General features: G+C 29.7%; 1 long non-coding RNA gene across 1 annotated transcript; it reads right to left on the bottom strand.

Annotated features, from left to right (window-relative positions):
• Positions 1–11723: 11723 nt before the first annotated feature.
• LOC145330322 (uncharacterized) lies at positions 11724–13631 on the bottom strand. The gene is made up of 5 exons (XR_013883371.1): positions 13581–13631; positions 13325–13462; positions 12623–12660; positions 11908–11941; positions 11724–11776 (listed from the first exon to the last, which is right to left on the bottom strand). It is a non-coding gene; the product is annotated as an uncharacterized LOC145330322 (long non-coding RNA).
• Between the last annotated feature and the right edge of the window lie 299 nt (positions 13632–13930).

The raw sequence follows: 13930 nt of genomic DNA, 5'->3' as shown, positions 1-13930 counted from the left end.
ACCTAACCTAACCTAACCTAACCTAACCTAACCTAACCTAACCTAACCTAACCTAACCTAACCTAACCTAACCTAACCTAACCTAACCTAACCTAACCTAACCTAACCTATTTTTTTATTAAATATATCAAGTATATATCTTTTCATTAAAAACACAAGTATTTTTTTACCTGTTTCTAGTATGCTGAAATTTGTGCAGCTGTTAAGTCTTCTTAAAAGTAGATCAACTAATTGTGATACATATTTTAATATATTTTATAGCTCTATATATTTATTTAGCATCTAGGTGAAGCACTAAGACTCAGTATTGGGAAGTCTTCTTCTAATGATAATTATTTTAACCTAATTATAGAAAAGCTTCTCTTTAAAGAAATTAAATATTGTTTTTTTTAAATCTACTAAATTTTTTTTAAACTACGAATTAATTTTGTTACTTTTTCAAAATGAATAGATGTTTTGCTAAATAAAATTCTTGATGCTGTGAGTATTGGTGCAAAAAATATGACGTAACAAAAAAAATTAGCCAATGAGAGGCCACTATAAATTTTACCATTAATCAATAACGGCCTCTCATTGGCTATTTTTTTTTGTTACGTCATATTTTTTGCACCAATACTGACAGCATCAAATTCTTAGTTAGATCTTTCTCGTTGGATACTATTTATGTTTATTTTGTTTATGTAATATGGCAAATCTATCTCTTTACTAAGGTAAATTAACTCTTAAAGTCTCATTCAAAAAAGGCTATAAAAAGAATTTTAAAAAAATTGTATTTGATGTAATATACAATAAAAAATCACGCAACCTATATCAAACTAACATATTTACACAAGAGTAATAGGATGTTTGTCTGTCTGTTTTTTATAGCCTTGAATAAAGGGAGGTTGATACCCCCCCCCTCCCTTCTCTTCATCCTTTTATCTTGTACATTTTTAAATATCTCAAGGGATAAGACAATGGATGATAGTAAATGTACATCCCTAATGATAACAAAATTACCCCTTTTGTTTTGAAATACTTTTTTTGGCAAATAAGCTAAATTTCTTGTGAAGTACAACTTTTTATAATTTAGATTTTGTGCATTATTAAAAATTTATAAATATTTATTCTTATTTCTTGATTTAACTAATTTAAATGATTGTTACTTCAAGATTAAATGTTATTTTGTACTGCTAAAGACTGCCTCTAATTTATAATTTAGCTTTAACTTTTGATTGGTCACTATTTTTTTTAAAAAGTGAAGCTACCCATTCAAAAAAAATTATAAAAGTTGTATTTGATATAAATTATAATAAAAAAAATCATGCAACCTCCATCAAACTAAAATCTTTATATAAGAGTAATATGACGTTTGTCTGTCTGTATTTAGAATGAGGGGAGGTTGATATCCCACCCTTCACCCTTTTAACTTGTATATTTATGAAAATCTTAAGGGATAAGAGAATAAACAATAATAATAATGATAACAAAATTACCCCTTTTGTCACTGGCGGAATCATCTAATGAAAACTTTGGAAACAGTTACTAGAAATATCAATCTAGATTTAATCAAAGTACCCAAAGTTCTGATAGACAGACACATGCACAGACATCCTGTTACTTTTATATAAAGTTGCTTCACTCCTAGTCCTCAGGGGAGGGTGAGGGAGGTTAGAAGAATATCCTTAAACCAATCACAAGATATTCTTAAAGCCTACCTGAAAAGTACAACTCGTTCGACCAACAGTTTTAGATCTAAAGCTAAAGATTCAAACAAATAGTCCCAACGCTCCTTAAGGTCTAATGAAAACTTTGGAAACTGGCAGTTACTAGAAATATCAATCTAGATTTAACTAAAGTACCCAAAATTCTGACAGACAGACACATGCATAAACTCAGAGACATCGTCTTACTTTTATATAACGTTTCTTCACTCCAAGCATCTAGGGGAGGGTGTGGGAGGTTAAAAGAATATCCTAAAACCAATCACAAGACATTCATAAAGCTGAAAAGTACAACACGTTCAGCCAACAGTTTTAGATCTTAAGCTAAGCTTCAAACAAATAGTGGCAACGCCCCAAGAGGCATATAGACTATAGAGGCACTTGTGGGGGGGAGGGGGGGGGAGGAATGCAAACCTTGCCCATTTTCAATTTTTGAATTAAAAAGAAAAAGAAGAAAAAAATTTTAGGAGCGATTTATTTTGGGTGGATGGTTGTACCCTCCCTTAAAATAGTTATAAACCTCCCCTGGACATTAACAGTTCAGCAGTTTGCAAGCTCTTTTGGAACACACAGACAGACAGACACACATATACAAAGACTCAGAGACATCATGTTACTATTATATAAGTATACCTAGTATTGTTTTTTTAAATATATTTTTAAAGCGAAGCTTTTCTATAATTAGTGTCAGTCTGCCCCTCCGTCCTTAATGAATATTTTTTTTGTTAATTTAGGAATGTTAGAATTGTCCTATTAATTTCAAACTTTGCATGGTGATTCCTGTAGTAGTTAGGTACAATTTAGAAAGTGTAGCAACTCTATAAACGTTTCAGGAATGTCTGTATGTTCATTTTAAACATGTTGATTTTTAACTTTTTTTACAACAAATGTTAATATTATATAATGATCTGATTAATCTGAGATTTGGAATACTGATTCCTTAGACAACAAAATACAATGTTATTAGCGAAGCATCTCTATAATGAAGTTCTAAAAAAGTAAGTATGTCCTTAAATATTATACTGTATTTAAGTATTTTTTCAACAAATACACTCACAATTTTGTTTCAAATTTTATATATATATATTCAGTTCTGACACTCTACAAGTGAAAATGTTTGTTTGTCCTACAGTTTCAGAGCTTTGCTTTTGTGGATGTTCTCATCCTTGTTAATTATAGAAAAACAACTCTATAATGCAAAGAACTGTATTTTAAAAACATATTTATACAGAGAACAATTAATAATTCCTAAATTACTAATTGTGGCCAAATCATTATTCTACAATCTTTATATTTATCAATTCCGGGTCGGTAAAGCATGCCTGTGGTAATATCAAGGTTTATTTCTATCTCAATACCAAATTTAATAATTTAGAAGCTTAATTGACAAAAATCTTAGAGGGAAAATTTTTTATAACTAAAAAAAAAATAATTTTAAGATAACACTTGAAATTTAAAGAAATTTTATCAAAATTTGGCTACAGACTTGCTTTGTACAGAAATCAAATCAAAATATTTATAATAAATATTCAAATCTATTTTTTAATCTATAATTATCATGGAATTTGAAAAAAATATTTCATTTTTTTAAGAATTAAAAGTAGATTTGAATACTTATCAAAAATATATATAACCTTACATGCTAAATACAAGAGGGGGGGGGGAAGTTTTGACACATTTGCAGAAACAGTGAGTATATTCTTTATCTTTGGACAGAGAGGATAGGTTATTAGGGATAAAATCATTCTTATTTGATAGATTTCCCCTAGCTTTAAGATTTTTTGGATAGGCCTGCAGGTTCAGGAGCTGCAGGCCTCCAGGTGGTTTCTGGACAGGTAAATATAAAAATTAAATTTTTTTGAAGAGTTAACCCTTACAGATCGGGGGGGGGGGGGGCTCCAAGAGCACCCCCCTCTAGTTTTTTCAATCTCATTTTTTTTGTAGGTAAGATGGAGTGCTGTGACTTCATGACTTTTTAAGTTTAGTAATTATATGTCGGCAAGAGTTGATTTTATTAGGATATCTGGTCTGTGTCGGTCCTGGTGTCCGGTCAAAGTTGGTTGGGTAGCACCAAAATTAGATAAAAATTCTAAAAAAATCTTAATTTCTACATTATGACTTTTGTGTATAAGGAGAAACCTAAAATTTTTTTGGTGAATACTTAGATATCAATGACCTTCTGAGAAAAAATGTGTTATGACCGTTTGACCGCTCCCTGACCGACTTTATGACCGATTTTTGTCTGGCTTTTACTACAGACATATATCATGAATATCGTGGCTTCTATTACAGCTAGAGTCCTATAATTTTTTTGGTAAATCCTTGAGCAACATCAAACAGATAAAAATATTAATCGGCGCCGCCAACCGCCGTTTTACCGCCGTAACCGCCGAAAATGGCGGTTTCCGTTATTTGCCGTTTTTTGGCAATGATCAGAAAAAGTAATTTGGAGCCCCCCCCCCTGATCTATTAAGATGGGAATTGGGGCCCGAGCTGTAAGGGTTAAGGTCAACTTATAAAACAAAATATGCATCTTTTTTCTTCAAGTATGTAAATAACATTGAAAAATATGCATATTTTATGTTTTATAAGTTGACCTCTTAATTTTTTTTTTATTTTTGCCTGTCCAGAGACCACCTGGTGGCCTGCAGCCCCTGAATCTGGAGGCCTGCAGCTCCTGAACCTGGAGGCCATCAAAAAGAATCTTAAAATTGGGGGAAATTTATCAAATAAGAATGATTTTATCTTTAATAACCTATCCTCTCAGTCCAAAGATAAAGCCAATACACACTGTTTACGCAAATGTGTCAAAACTTCCGCCCCTTTTATATTTAAAAGTTATATGAATAAATAGCACAGCATTAAATATACTATCTTTTCATAAATAATCTTCTAAAATTTCAATATCTCTAATACTTAAGTAGATTAAATTATGTTTCCTTTTTTAAAATCCTTCAATAAGAAAGTAAGACACATTCAACCTTTTTTTTTGGCTTTATGTTAGTTGGACAAACCTAACAACATTATTGACACCCTAGCTATAGAGTTGCTGCACTGCATATCATATTCAATATCTATAGTATTGTTTTATAGATTATATAGTTGAAATATAGTTTAATTACTTTAGCCAAAAAAGTAATAAATTCTTTAAATTTGGTTTTATAGATAAGATAGTAAGAATTTATGAAAAAAAAATGTGTTGAATTCCAATGGCCAACAAATAATAATAAATTCTTTTTATTTGGACTATTTTTATAAAACAATACTAGATATGACTTTTCATCATGGTTTAGAACTTGTTTGAATACAGCTCAGATAAATTAGATTCTAAGCCATGTTGGGTGAAGTTTACAAACATACATATAGGACAAAGCAATAAGATAATAAAAAGTATTTAAATATCATGAATACCCAAACCTTACCAAAATCAAATCAAGAAATTTAAATAAGGAAAAAATCTAATTATTTCTCCCTCTAAAGTATATACTTAAGTATTAAAAAAGCTGCTTATAATATAATCATAAAAAATTTTATACTAAAGATTTTCAATTTTCAGTGTGTTTGAAATATTTAATTATGGAATAATTAGAAAAATCTTACTTAATTACTCTCATTGATTTAGTAAAAGTGTGGTTAATATTGATGATGAGTAATTCAAATGTATTTATCTTGGAAACATTTGCAGACAGAAAGAGAAGGACTTTGGAAGATTGTGATCTGTCCTGAAATAATACTTGTTTACTAGTTTAAGAAAAAAAAATTTATGTTGCGTTTAAGTCTCTAGGTAAAAAAAATTTTTGTGATTTCTCTTGGGGGGTTGGTGGTACCCTCTCTTTCAATAGTTATAAACCTTCCAGAGACCTACAAGAAGCTACCCTGTTAAGAAGATCCCAATCAGTTTAGCAGTTAGCAAGATTCTTTGTACAGACAAACATCCTGATATTTAATTATGAGGGTATACAGAATAAGAAAACAGAATAGAAAAGACAAACATGATATTTAGAAAGATACAGATACAAACTAAATATTACTATTGAAATATAAAGTTAAAAAACTGTTATAAGGTTAAAAAGTTTAATTGTAATTGAATAAATAAGATATATTATTTTTTAAAAATTAAATTAAAATAATTATATAAGTCAAAATAGATGTATATGAAATATAGATAGATAATATAAATTTTTAGATATTTATATGCATAGATGAATATCTTACCTACCTTTATGTTGTAGATAATTATATCTCACTTCCTCTTTTAGCCCCTAAAAAATATTACAATTTTAAAAAGTAGTATTGTATATATGATACTAGAGTTTAAGAGCAAGAACTTCATTCTTAAATAGATTCCAATTTTCAACATGCAAAAAGTGATCTATAAAGCTTCACCTCCATTACTATGTCTGTAAACTATGGAATGCTTGTTTTTGGACTTAAATTTTAAGATTTTATTAAATTAATAGTTATAAACCTTGAACATAAGCGCGGCCAGCTCGGAGTACAAGCTCATCTTTGTCCAAAGATTTTTTTGTTCTTAAAGCTTCTTATAGTGGGGTCAAATGTCCTGATTGGTCAAGAAGTTTTGCCGCTAGGGCCATTTTAAAAAAGTCCGGTTATATGTGGCGCACCCTGTAATACTATATAAGAATACTAGCAGCTTCACCCCTAGCCTCTAGGGGCTTTGCCACAAGAGGTAATTAAAAAAAAACTAAGTACCCCCACTAAGGTAACCCCACTACTTTCCGTTAAATAAAAAAAAAAATTAAGTACCCCCACTAAGGTGCCCCCACTGCTTTCTATTTAAAAAAAAAAAATGAGGGGATTTTATTGTTTTTGGGGGGTTGGGGGTGTCCCATTCCCCCAAGAAAATAGCCTAAAACCAACAAAGTACCAGTAGGTATATACCCTGAAGAGTAGAATCCGATTGGTTCAGTGTTTACCAAGATCTTAAGGGACAGACAGACATCAAGCTACTTTGTAATATAGATAATCAATCTTATATATTTATAGATAAATCAAGCTTACCATGTCCCCTAAGTATTTCTGCTACTTTAACTTTTCCTTTTTTTATTTCTTCAGAGTCCCTTTGAGATTGCTTCAGGGCCTCATCTAGTGCTGTTTCACCTATAAATTTGATAAATTATTAGATATGTATATTAAAAATTAATGTATAAATCTTGAAATACAAATGGGGCATTAAAGCATAAAAAATCAAGAAGATGAATATTGAATCTAAATAATCTAAAGTCTATTTATGGCTCTCCTTTACAGGGAGCTTCTTACAGGTTTTCACAAACTATATAATTGAAATATATCTCTCTGTGGTGTTCACAAAAATTTGACAAGGAGATAATCTCTAAGAAATTTATTTTAGGGATTCCTAATATAAACATTACATAAAATATTTTTCTTCTAGCTTCAAAAATAGCAAAATAAAGATTGTTAAATAAAAGGGTAAAGGAAACAAAATATATTTTACCCCACACAAAGTAAAATTTCCATAGAGATTGTCATTGTTTTAAATTCATAATGATATAGATAGAAATATCCTCCTAAAATTTCCTGTTATAAATACATATGTTATAGATATACAATAGAACATTAGATAGATAGATAAACAGATAGATAGATAGATAGATAGATAGATAGTTAGATAGATAGATAAATAGATAGATAGATAGATAGATAGATAGATAGATAGATAGATAGATAGATAGACGGATAGATATATAGATAGATAGATAGATAAATAGATAGATAAATAGATAGATAGGTAGATTGATAAATTGTGTAATTTAGAGTAGAATTATAGATACACAGGGAAATAAATATAGAAAAGTATAATTTTGTAATATATGTATAGTAAGTTAGATAGATAGATGTATGTGATGGAAATATAGTGTTATAATAATATTATGTAACTAACCATCATTATTCTTGGCGTTGATGTCAGCTTGATGATCTAATAAGAGCTCATCAATATCAGTACCTCCATACCATGCTGCCCACATAAAACTTGTACTTCCTAGATATAAATATATTAGATTTAGTATATATTGTGTAGTTTAGAGTAGAATTAGAGATACACAGAGAAATATATTAGAATAGTATAATTTTGTAATATATGTATAGTAAGATAGATAGATAGATATTTATGTGATAGAAATAAAGTATTAATATAATAATAATATTTTGTAACTAACCCCTTTTATCCTTAGCATTAATATCAGCTCCATGTTCTAATAAGAACTTCACTAAATCAGTACGTCCAAACAATAATGCATACATAAGACTTGTCCTTCCTAGATATAAATATATTAGATTTATCATATGTTGTGTAGTTTAGAATAGAGTTATAGATACACAGAGAAATAGAAAAGTAATAAGTATATATTGGTGGATAAGTTGGGTAAATTATCTAACCATGATTATTTGTAGCTTTTATCTCAAAGTTTTCAGTTAATTTTGTTGTTACCTCAATGTACTTCAAATATTTACCCAACACCCCCCCCCCTCTACCTACTAATATTTCAAAATTAAATTGAAAAAAAGGTTAGCCATAACTCTTGTATTATATGTCTGCAGAGGATTCCTAAAACTGAAGGGCCTACAACTGTGGTGCCCTAACCATCAGGGAGTAAGGGAGGGGACAATGGGCAATTAATTCAATTTAAGCGTTTGCTGAAAAGCAATGAAAACCAGATTTATCACAAAAATATTACCAAAATTGTAAAGGAATCATGGTAACCTAATTTAGAACAAAATTAGTTCTAAGAAAAAAATCATTTACTTAAAAATTAAATTATCAATACATCACAATGTAGTAAACATTCTGTAATTAATCACTAGAACAATCTTGTTTAGAACTACCTAAACCTTTACCATATATTTTTAACTGACACATAAATTCAAGCAGTTCTTAGATTAATTTATACAAAAATTTCACAGTAAAGTTTCTATACATGAAATGACATTTTCTTGGGAAAAAATATTTGTTAAAACCAGCCATTAATAACAAATTTTTCTGTCTGCATATTCAAAATTAGCTCAGCTAGTTAGCGGGGTTTTGATGCGCAAGTACCCAAAGTCAGCCAAAATCTGCTGTATTTGTGCACATTCCCTTTAAGCCAGTACCCAAAGTCTGAGACTCCTAAAAATTGAATATTTGATCCATTGTCCCCTCCCTTACTCCCTGCCTAACCATGCAGGGCTAACCAATACAAACTAACCAAACAGCAGACCAAAAATTAAATAATTAAGAATAACGGGATTAAGTGCTCAAGAGGCAGTTTAGGGAAACATCTGAAATTTAAGACAATTAAATTGATTGCTTATAACTGCACTGAATGTTTTAATTTTAAATTAAAGAAAGAAAGTATTTACAAAGAAGTAATTCTAAGCCACTTTTTAATTAATATATCAATCAACTAGTTCTAGAGTAATATGTTCTGGCTTGTTACTTAAAGGGACTGTGAATGAGAAAGTTTCTCATCAAATTATCAAATCTTAACATCATCTCATTCATATAATCTCAAAGATAGGGCAAAACTGTCTCCTATTTCCTTAAAAAATGGCTTTTTTCGCCGATTTTTATAATTTCCAAGATTGGGGGAAAAATTTCTGGACTATAAAAATGTGCAGTTAATTGTCTTTTTTTCATTCTATAGCAACAACTAAGCTTTTTGACATGGTTCTCTATTTTTTCTAACAGTTATGCTGACTTTTAACATAATCCTTGCTTTAAACTAATGTATAGTTACTTAGAAATTGATAAAAGTGCAATATTTCTTTATAAACATGAAAATGTAAACTAATTCTCCTAAATGGGTTATTTATTGTCCAACACAATAAAAAGGGATATCATTATTTTAAATAACCTCTGAGAATCAACCCTTTGTAGACAGTGAGTTATTTTTTTTGTCAATAATATGAATTTAAAATAGATCTTTATTACCTAATTACTACATTATTAAAAAACTAATTTGCAATTTTATGTCATAAAAGCATCAACATGAAGTAAATTGTTTCAACTATACATGACACGTTAAATATCCCTACAAACATTATGAGAAACAAAAACATTCAGATTTTCCCTGTTTTCCTTTTTTCCTCCCAAAATACCATAAAGTCAAGTCATTATTCCTGCATGTTTTTGTTAATAGGACGTTTTTGGTTGATCAGTATAGTGAAATGGGCTTAGACAATGTTAAGATTTGATAATCAGATGAAAACTTTTTACGTTCACACTCCCTTTAAATGTTAAGACTTGGTAAAACAATGAGATTGATGAAGGATGATTAGACGTGCAGATATTGATTTAGAGATAAAAATTACTTACCTTCTTTATCCTTTAAATTCACATCTGCACCATTGGATATATAATAATTTACTTTCTCCAATAGTCCTGCCTTTGATGCATCAAGAAGAAGATTTTCTAGATAAATTAATCTTTTGTGAAATATAAATCTAAATATCTATAAATAAGAATGTATAAGAACATTAATAACAACATAAATTAGGGGAGTAGTAATTTTTTTATTGTTTGTTTACTCTTTAGACAAGTCAGGCAAGGATGTACTTGGTACCCTTAAATGGTCTGGGCTGGATCTTTAAATGTGTAGCCTTTGGCGTTGCCGCTGCCATAGCCGTAGCCGTGGCTGTAGCCGTTGCCGTTACCGTGGTGGTAGTCATAGCCATAGCCGTAGCTGTAGCCATAGTCGTCGCCTCAGTGCTGCTAATAAAACATCGATTTTAAAAGATTTTACAGCAGTGCAATGCCAGCTATACCTTGAAATATGTATCTATAAAATCTTCTATGGCCCACCCTATAAAATAATTTATTTTTAACAAAGAAATAAAATTACTATGCCTAATTTTTGAAGTTTTAATTACAATTTTAATTTTAAAATACACTTTTAATTAAGAGTAAAATTTCATATTTGGAATTAAGAGAAAAGTTTTATCTTCTTTACACATTTCCCCGAATCTTCCACTTTTTTAAAGTATACCTTTACTTCCGCTTTATCATATAATCGTAACGCTTATTATTACAACAGCACAAACTGTCCCCTTTTCCGTTAATTTAATCAATAAACATTTCCTTCTTTTTATTTGCTTTCGTATATTTTTTGCGTTTTTGAGACACGATCAGGTTATATGTGGAAAAAATTGAACACTCCCGTTCCAAAACACTGGCACGGCATTTAAAGATCCAGCTCAGGATACCACATGAATTATGTATGGAATATAAAACCAAATCCTTAAACCTCCATTTATTCCTATTGTATTTCAAAAAGAATATAAATTGAATGAGAGTTATTTTTAAAAGATCTATTTTTCAAATTATTTTACTTGTATTGTAAACACAAATTTACATATATACATTAGGGTGGGTTGATTTTGGACATTTTTTTTCTGAGGCCAAAGCGGGGATCTGCACTCAATTTATATAGATACAATACACCTCTGGATGATTTAAAATTTATCCTAAGTCTTAAAACCGCTGACGACCAGACATTCAATTGTATAGCTATTTGTAAATGGGAGTCAAAAATTATTGAATCAGAACTATGGCTTCTTGGTGCTCCCTGGAAATGCCTTCGGGAGCTGAGTCAGGAACTTTTGTCCATTTCAAAAAATCTCGTTCCTAGCCTGAGAAAATCTAAAAAACCTCTACAAATTGGACAATTCTCAATAAACCTTAAAATTTTTTGTTTTTTTAGTGATTTCTAAGGCTAGGAACGAGATATTTTGAAACAGACAAAAGTTCCTGTTTCAGCTCCTCAAGGCCTTACCACGGAGCACCATGAAGCCATAGTTCTGATTCAAAAAATTTTTGAATGTCGTCTTTGCATACTAATAAGTAATGATTTTAAATATTTTTAAGTGGGCGTGTTCTAAAACTCAATTTTTTAAAATTCTTTTTTGGTTAGAAATGTTTTTAAGGTTAATTTTATCTGTTGCATATCCCCGCTTTGTCTAATTCCAATATGAACCCACCCTATTATACATTATATTTATCCTTTTTTCTGTTAACCTGCTTCATCTAGCTTTTTCTTGTATTCCTTATACTTCTCCTGAAATTTTATAATTAGTAGTAAATCATTCCTATCTTAATTTCAAAAGTAAATTTTATCATTAACATTAGGGCTTCTTATAACTTTTTTTTCAGTAAAATAATTTCATTAAATATTAAAGTAAATCTTACATTCATCTCATCAGTCACATTACACTCATAGGCTCTAAATTAAATACAAAAGATAAAATTATAAAAAAGAAATATGACTCAGAAAAAAATATTATTTTTTTATTTTTTTCTTTTTCAAAAATTTCTTTTAAACTTTTTTTGCAAATACGGTGGATACAGCTAAAGATTTGACTTTTTTATCATGGGTACAAATTGACTATCAACAGTTAACATGTGGGGGTCTAGAATCACAAGCAAAACCAAGCCCTCTTTAGTCATAAGTCAGTCAAAGTTATATTTTGCTTCTTCAACCTTTTATTTAACAAACTTTGTTTCATTATAATTTTCTTATTCTTAATTGAACCTAGAACAACTTTTGCAGAATTCTTTAGGTAAATTTCTAATATAAATTTCAGCAGCATCTTCTGTACTATGTAGCTGCCAGCCACTGCTGTTTTTCCAGCTTTTATAAGCTAAAAGTTCTTTTTGTGGCAATATTTGTTGATATTATTCCATTAGAAAAATATAATGAATATATTGACGGTTATTCCTAGATTCTATAAAGGCAGAAAAATTGTTTACATAAATCAATCAAATGATCAATTTGAAGCTACTCTAAAATTAGTAACTAAATTATCAAAATTTTAAGCTTAAAAAAAAGCTCACTGACCACTTAATAACACTTTAAAAAAATAGTCTTAAGATGTTTTATTAACAACACTTTTAAAAAATATACCTCGAAATCTCAACCACATCCACTGGAGATAATTGGCTCTGAAAATAGGCTTGTTTAAGTTTTAAACCAAATTAAGGGATATTTCACAAATAACTGTTCTTGGGTAAGATTTAACTATTATTAGACAAGTGATAACTTCTACTTCCTGACTACAAAGGCCACGGATACTAGGGTAATTCTACAATATTTGACAAGAAAATATCTCTAGTAAATTTATAATAAACAATAATGTTAAGATTTTCCATGTTTTTCCATTTTCCTTCTAAAAATGCCACAAATCCAGAAATAAATCATATTTTTGATAATTAGATATTTTTGGTTGATAAGTATTGCTAAAGGTTTTATAATCAGATGATAATGGCATATCAACATAGAATATTCATAACTAGCGGCTATTACCCGCCTAGAGGCCTCTAGGGGCACTTGAAGAGGGGGGAGTTGAGTTTTATAACCCAATTTTTTTTAGATTTAAAAAGTTAAATTTAAAAAAAAGTGGGGGAGGTCAATTTTCTTTGGAGGGGGGGGTTGCTATCCTCTCTAAAATAGTTAAAAACCTTCCAAGGACCGATTAGAAGCTACCCTGTAAAGGAGAGCCTGATCTGTTCAGCAGTTAGGAGATCATTTTGTAAAGACATAAAAACGCACAGACAAACAAACATCCTGTTACTTTATTATAAGGATTAGACTCAAAATAATACTAACAGGATATTGTTTGAGCAAACCAGTGTCATTGAAGTATGTTCTAAATGGCTCCTTGACAATTATACATGCTGTCTCATTATCTTTGCAATGTCCTCCACTTTCTGGATAATGGGTGATGGAGAAGTAGTCGTATGGAGTCTAAATATATTCATACATTAATATTTCATATTTGGGTAAGTCATTATTTACTACAAAATATTCAAAAATGTATTTTAGTTATTGCTTAGTGAAGCATAAATTAAAAATCATATATTACCTCATGTGTTTCTCCATGAGTGTCACTTCTAATTTTCATTTTGTTTTTGTATATTTTATCCATCAAATCATGTTTTATTTCAACAAATTGATCACGGTCAGGCCTAAAAAATTCTATTTGGATTTTGTGTTTTAAGAATTAATTTGAAAAGTTGAAATAAAGGTGTCTTTTTTGTTGACCAGGATCAAAAACTATTATTCTTTATCATATTTATCTAATAGATTCATTTAATATTTATTAAATTGCACAGAAAAAAAAATTGTCCCTCCTTAAGTCTTACACATATTATATATGACCCCCCCCCCCCCCCATCAGTATGTCCATCAGTTCATAATGCTATTTGAAAATAA

This window comes from Acartia tonsa, chromosome 10 (genome assembly GCF_053477335.1).
Source record: "Acartia tonsa isolate MP-2025a chromosome 10, ASM5347733v1, whole genome shotgun sequence".
Lineage (NCBI taxonomy): Eukaryota > Metazoa > Arthropoda > Copepoda > Calanoida > Acartiidae > Acartia > Acartia tonsa.
The sequence above is the reverse complement of the archived record's forward strand: the minus strand, read 5'-3'. Positions and strand labels throughout refer to the sequence as shown.